Source organism: Thamnophis elegans, chromosome 2 (assembly GCF_009769535.1).
Source record: "Thamnophis elegans isolate rThaEle1 chromosome 2, rThaEle1.pri, whole genome shotgun sequence".
NCBI lineage: Eukaryota > Metazoa > Chordata > Lepidosauria > Squamata > Colubridae > Thamnophis > Thamnophis elegans.
Window position 1 is genome coordinate 48,862,555 of NC_045542.1, and position 6,000 is coordinate 48,868,554.

At 42.7% G+C, this 6,000-nt stretch overlaps 1 long non-coding RNA gene across 1 annotated transcript; it reads right to left on the bottom strand.

Annotated features, from left to right (window-relative positions):
• On the bottom strand, window positions 1–5,709 carry LOC116504332. The gene is made up of 4 exons (XR_004254796.1): window positions 5,642–5,709; window positions 4,994–5,099; window positions 2,002–2,124; window positions 1–210 (listed from the first exon to the last, which is right to left on the bottom strand). It is a non-coding gene; the product is annotated as an uncharacterized LOC116504332 (long non-coding RNA).
• Window positions 5,710–6,000: the final 291 nt, after the last annotated feature.

Sequence of the window (6,000 nt, forward strand, 5' to 3'; positions counted from 1 at the left end):
CTTCTATAGAAGAGGTTAGAACTGGCAGGAACCCACTCCTGGTTGAGAACTATCTGTATGGTGCAAACATGCTGATAAAAGAATTTGAATCCAGCTCTAAGAGATCAAGTGGCAAAAAAAAAAAAAGTCAAATTCCAAACCCTCTCAAAATATCTCTGCTTTCGTGGCCATGTCAGTGTAGATTTAATTCACAAACCGCCATGTAAAGACCTGGAAGAGAAAGAGATTTTCTGTCACACTCAGATTGCCATTATGAACATTTCTTCCAGGTCACTGGAACTCTATATCAGGGATGGCGAACCTATGGCATGCGTGCCACAGGTGGCACACAGAGCCCTCTCTATGGGCATGCGAGCCATCGTCCCAGCTCAGTTCCATTGTGCATGCGTGTGTGCCTCCCACCAGCCAGCTGATTTTCGGGTCTAGGCTGCAGATGCATGGAAGGCAGGGCCCATGTGCAAGATGCACGTGCATGCGGGGGATTACATGTGCATGCATGAGCAGGGGGGAGCAAGGGGGTAAGCAGCACACCATCTTGCGCCCTGTTTCTGATCCCAGGAGGCTGCAGGGAGGCCTGCTAGACCCAAAATAGGGAGCGGGGGGTTCGCATGTGCATGTACAGGGGCACATGTGCATGCATGGGGGCATGTGCATGCACGGGGAGCACAAGTGGTCATGCATATATGCACAGGGGACGGGGCACATGGGGTCGCACATGCGTTGCATTATGTGTGTGGGCACATGTGTGAGAGCTGTTGCGCACATGCAGGTGCTTTCAGCATGCGACAACAAAAATGCTGGACAACACTGCTCTATAAGAAGAAGCCTTACGGAGGAGATGCATCTCATACATCTAATTTAATTTCTGAATTTATTGTGGACAGAGGTGGTAGTGGAATGCATGTTGAAAACAGAGATGGGGGGGGGACTTAATGTCTGTCATTGTAGGAAGTTAGCACCCACCTCTCTGCTAGAAAATGAAATATTTTAGGAAATATTAAAAGAGCAGAATATTTCCCCCTAAAAGGGAGGCAGAAACTCATCCCACCACCACCTTTGTCAATGGGCCATTAACACCAGCGAAACATGTTTTTAGGCAGGAAAAAGACTCACTCTTAATAGCCCCCACCTTTGTGAATGGGCCATTAAGGCCTGAGCCAGTCTATTCTACATAACAAAGATCTCCCCCTTCAGGTCCAGGGTGATGGGATTAAGGCATGATAGTATTCGCCCTTTACCCATCTCACCACAGGGCACCTGGGAAGATTACATCATTCCACAGCAAGTCAACCAAGCCTGGGAGACAGACAGCCTACAAAGTTTGCTAAGACACCCTCCCCCTGGGAGTCTGACAGCCAATGGGATACATTTCTTACACAAGAATAGGAGACAGAGAGGTGGGGCCCAACAGAGGTGATAAAACTCAGGCTCTCTCACCATCTCTCCCCTTTTCTGCTCAGGAGCTCAAGTCATGTGATCCTGTCCACCTTTAAACCATCTTTCCAAACAGCCTCCATGTTTCCAGTATCTTTTTCCCCATTTGGAACTGAACCCAGATGGACATTTCTTCCATTGTTACTGTGAAAGGTTGGAGGATGAGACATTTGTTTGAGTCCGGATTTGAAACTCTCCAATGGTGGAGAAGTGGATATGCAAGTTCACTTTGCTAAAAGATATTTCAGGTTCGGATTTTGCTTCGTGTTGACACGGCATAAGAATTGCAGATGTACACAATATGCATGGCTGGTAATATAGTGACATCACTGGAAGGAGTAGGGAAGCTGAGCTATTCAACATTTTTGGGGATAAAAAGAGACAAAGTGCATTGAGCTTTCGTGCTCTTCACAATTGACAGGTTTGTCTGCTCTTCAGTGGGCACTGTCTGGAGATGATCTTGAGACTGAAAAACTAGATCTGGTGGGTAGAGTGTCAGCTCCGGCCAGCCCAGAGGCCTGGAGCTGCCATTCAGGGGAGAAGACTGGGCCAGCTGCCAAGACTCACCATCCAACCTCCACAAGGTGAAGAAACTCCTGCTAACAATCCATGATTAATTGCCAGGCTCCCCGGTGCAGCTCTTGTTCTGTCATCCCAATATTCAACCTGATTTTCTTTCAGGTTAGTAGCCTAAATGACATAAATGAAGGCATCCAACTTTGTTGCAAACTGCCCCAGACTTTTCCAACATGGGCACTTACTTATTCCTATTTCAAGCCAGTTTATGTATTAAGTTAAAACTTTCAAGTTGATATAAAGAACAGTGTCTTTTTCCGATCCATTATAACAAAGGTTCTTTCATGTAGAAACATATAAGGGGATTGTTAAAATGTACAATATTTATGATCTGCTTTTCAATATAAACAGTAAAGTGTGTATGTGTGTGTGTGTGTGTGTGTGTGTGTGTGTAGAGAGAGAGATCACTCTTTCTTTCTCTCTCCCTCCCTCTTTCCAACCCACCCCTCTCTCTTATAAAACCAGCTGTCATCCACATTGCAGGACATAAGGTAATGACATATTGCCAGGCACGAATGGACAGGACCCAAATTGTCAACATTTCAACTGCATAGTATGGGAAATTAAGTGGTAGAGTTCCATAGTCAAGTTAGAATTCCATCATTCAAATCCCTAATGAGCTATGAAACTAGAGGTCCTTGCTCAACATCTCTCTTCCTAACTTGGCCCACAGAGGTATAGAAAGACTAATCACCTGAAGTTTTCTGAGGAAAATATTAATAAATATAAACTTATATTTATTGGATTGGCATGAAAGATGCCACAGAGTTCATGCATCTCTTTTAAATTTGAATAAGTGTAGAGTGTCACGTTTTGTTTTATTTTTTAAACAATGGGATAGCTTTTCCAAGTGAGGAATGAAGACACAGATGTTGTTGTTACTGTTTTGTTGTTACATTCCTTAGATTTATTGCTGAATTCTTCACCAAAGTGGTTCCCAAAGCAGATATCAACTTGCTGGAAAGTTTTGTGAGTGCACCAAACCAGACAGCGTGATGCCCTTTTAGAGTTTCTTTGGCATGAAGCCGGCACCCCAACACAGTAGGGGAGAGAAAATGGACAAGATGTCACTGGCCAGCAACTGCTAATTGGGTGATAGCAGCCAGCCATGTTCTTCAAAGCAGAACACAACTCATTTCTGTGAGCTATTGTCATTGGGCCCTTAAGCTCTCCTTCCCTCGGTTTCAGGAGATTTTTAAACACAATCTGTCGCTTATTTGTTTCTAGAAAAGAAATAGCAAGGAAAAGGTGGGAAAGAAACACAACAAAGCTTTTTAAAACTGAAGAAATGGACTGCCTCTTATGACCCTGTCCAGAAATTATGGTAGGCTTTGGAAATTTTTCTTTTTGATGTCTCGGGAGATAGATTGGTTGACTGCAATAGTACAGCACCTTTTCTGTGGCTGCACTTCCAGATATCTTTCTCTCCTTCATATATTTCTGCAGAGTCATCTTTTGGGCATTAGGGCAAATTTTCCTTCTTCGGTTGTTTATAAACTGCAATGTTCTCCTTGCCTAACCAACTGAGTTCAATGGAATGTAAAAGTTTAAGGATTTCATGGGTTTGGTTCCTAATTTTATGAAATCTTGATCTTTGGTTTACTAAAGAAAACCTGCTAAAATATCTTACAGTTTTATAATTTTTCCCTTGTACAGAATGTTATTTATTTGTTATACTTTAAGCTCAATAAATAATTTTTAAAATTCCTAAATTACTGGAATTTCTATTTGTCGGGTGAAATGGCACATTGACAGTAACAGAAATACCTCAGAATAATGATGCGGTGTGTGCTTAACTCTGTACATTGAACTCAGTAGGGTTTTTGTTTTTGTTTTAGACAACTTACATAAGAGTCGCTGATTGAGAAATTTGGGTGATAGTCAATAGCTCCAATAACTTTTAGAAATCCATATTATATTTTCTGAGATTTAATATCGAGGAAAGAGATTGATAGACAATTGCTACCTATAATATTTAAAATGGATCCTCAAAAATAATATCCAATTGGCTATGGACAAAAAGAAAAAAATACTTGTGACACATTAAAAACAAATAATTTAGTTCAGGTAGAATATGACTGAGCATTGATACATGGCCACAAAAAAAAGGCAGATACCAGTGGTGGGATACAACCGGTACATCTCGGTATGGGCGTACCAGTGCCTGCTGGGAGCACCAAGTACCGTTCTGGTACGGTGCTCTGGAGGGCCCACCCACCTGCCCACCCTCCTTACCTATATTTGAGCTGATTTGCGGCTTTGCCGCACGAGCACAGAGCATACGGCGCCTGCGCAACACTCTGCCAAGCAGCTGGAGCATCACAGGCAGCGTGCTAAGTGCATGCACATGGTGGAAGCTGGGCCCCGTTGCAGCGTACCGGTTGCAACTGGATCCAGAACCCACCACTGGCAGATACCATATTTGTCGGCATATAAGACGCACCATTTTCCTTCAAAAAAGAGGCTGAAAATCTGGGTGCTCTTATACACTCAATACAGCATTTTTGGCCTACCGAAACCCCACCCCCTTTGCAAAAATGGATGTGCAGAGGGTTTGGGAGGCTTACAAAGTGCTCCTGGGGGCTGGGCAGGGCAAAAATGAGCAAAAAAGGGCCATTTTATGCTCGTTTTGGCCTCCTAGCCCACAGGAGCACTCTGAGAGCTTCCCAAAGCTCTGCATGTCTTTTTTTTTTGCAGAAAAACGAGGCATGCAGAGGGTTTGGAGGCCTGTAGTGCAAAAACTTTTTTAAAAAATTTACCTCTTCAAAATCATGGTGCGCCTTATACTCTAGTGCATCTTATAGTCCAAAAAATAGGGTACATTCTCCTTCTCTTCCTCTTGTACCCTAGGGAGTCAGGGGGCAAATCTGCATCTCTATAATACTCTCCGGCTTCTCAGGGCTGAACTCATGTTTCTTCTACCTCTGATGTTCCCCTAATGGCTTCCAGAGTCCTTCTCCAACCAGGGAACTTCCATAGTTACCTACTATCCAGTTCAAAATACTGCCATTCAAGAGGGATTCAAACAAATTAGATCAGGTTGAAAGAAGAACTGAATGATCAGGAAATGGAAACTGCCTTCTGAAGAGCTGTGAGGAAACAAGACATAGAGTAGAAAAGATGAGAGGGGATATGATAACACATTTAAATATCTGTCGCATGGAAGAAAACGTGGTATATTGTTCCAGAGTGCAGGACACAAAATAATAGATCTAAGCTCCAGGAAGATACGGTAAATCCTGTTCAAACACCAAGGAGAAAAATCACTAATGGTAAATTCAAGAGTGGAACTACCACCCAAAAGATGCTGGGATCCCCTTGATTGGATGGATTATATAAATTAACAGCCACCAGTGAGTATTGTTGTAATTTGGATTCCTACACTGAGCAAAGGACTGGACTTGATGGCTAAATGGCCTCTTCCAAATCTATAATTCTGTGATTTAAAATTTATCACGACAGAACCTTTCATGAAATAACACTTTCTTCAAATGAAACCAAATAAGAGAAGTCTCATCCATAAAATATTATGCCACAATTAATAGTCTTCAAGGAACTATAAGGCTTTTGTGGTAATGTCATCACCACCACAAATAAACACATGCTATAAAATATTATGTTTCCAGCCTACCTCATTTAGGAGCCTCTCGGGGCTTCTGGATGACCACATCTGGAAATGGACAGTTGAGCTGATGGACCTTTGATCCAGCAAGGCAATTTACTTAAATGTCACTGGACAAATAAAAGAGAGCATAGCTTGCCTGCTAGCTCAGTGAAAGGAGATCCCAGTGAATGGCTTTCCCTAACATTTTACATCTCTGGAGGAAGCATTCAGCTACCTTTATTAAATGATTACAGAACTTATTAGGCTTCCACATAAAATGTTCAGCTGCAGAACCAGGAGAATGTCTGCCCAACATCTCCATTTTCTCAAGGTTCAAGAATGCAACAGCAGAAATTAGGGGCTGTTTAGACTGCCACTGTCATTGT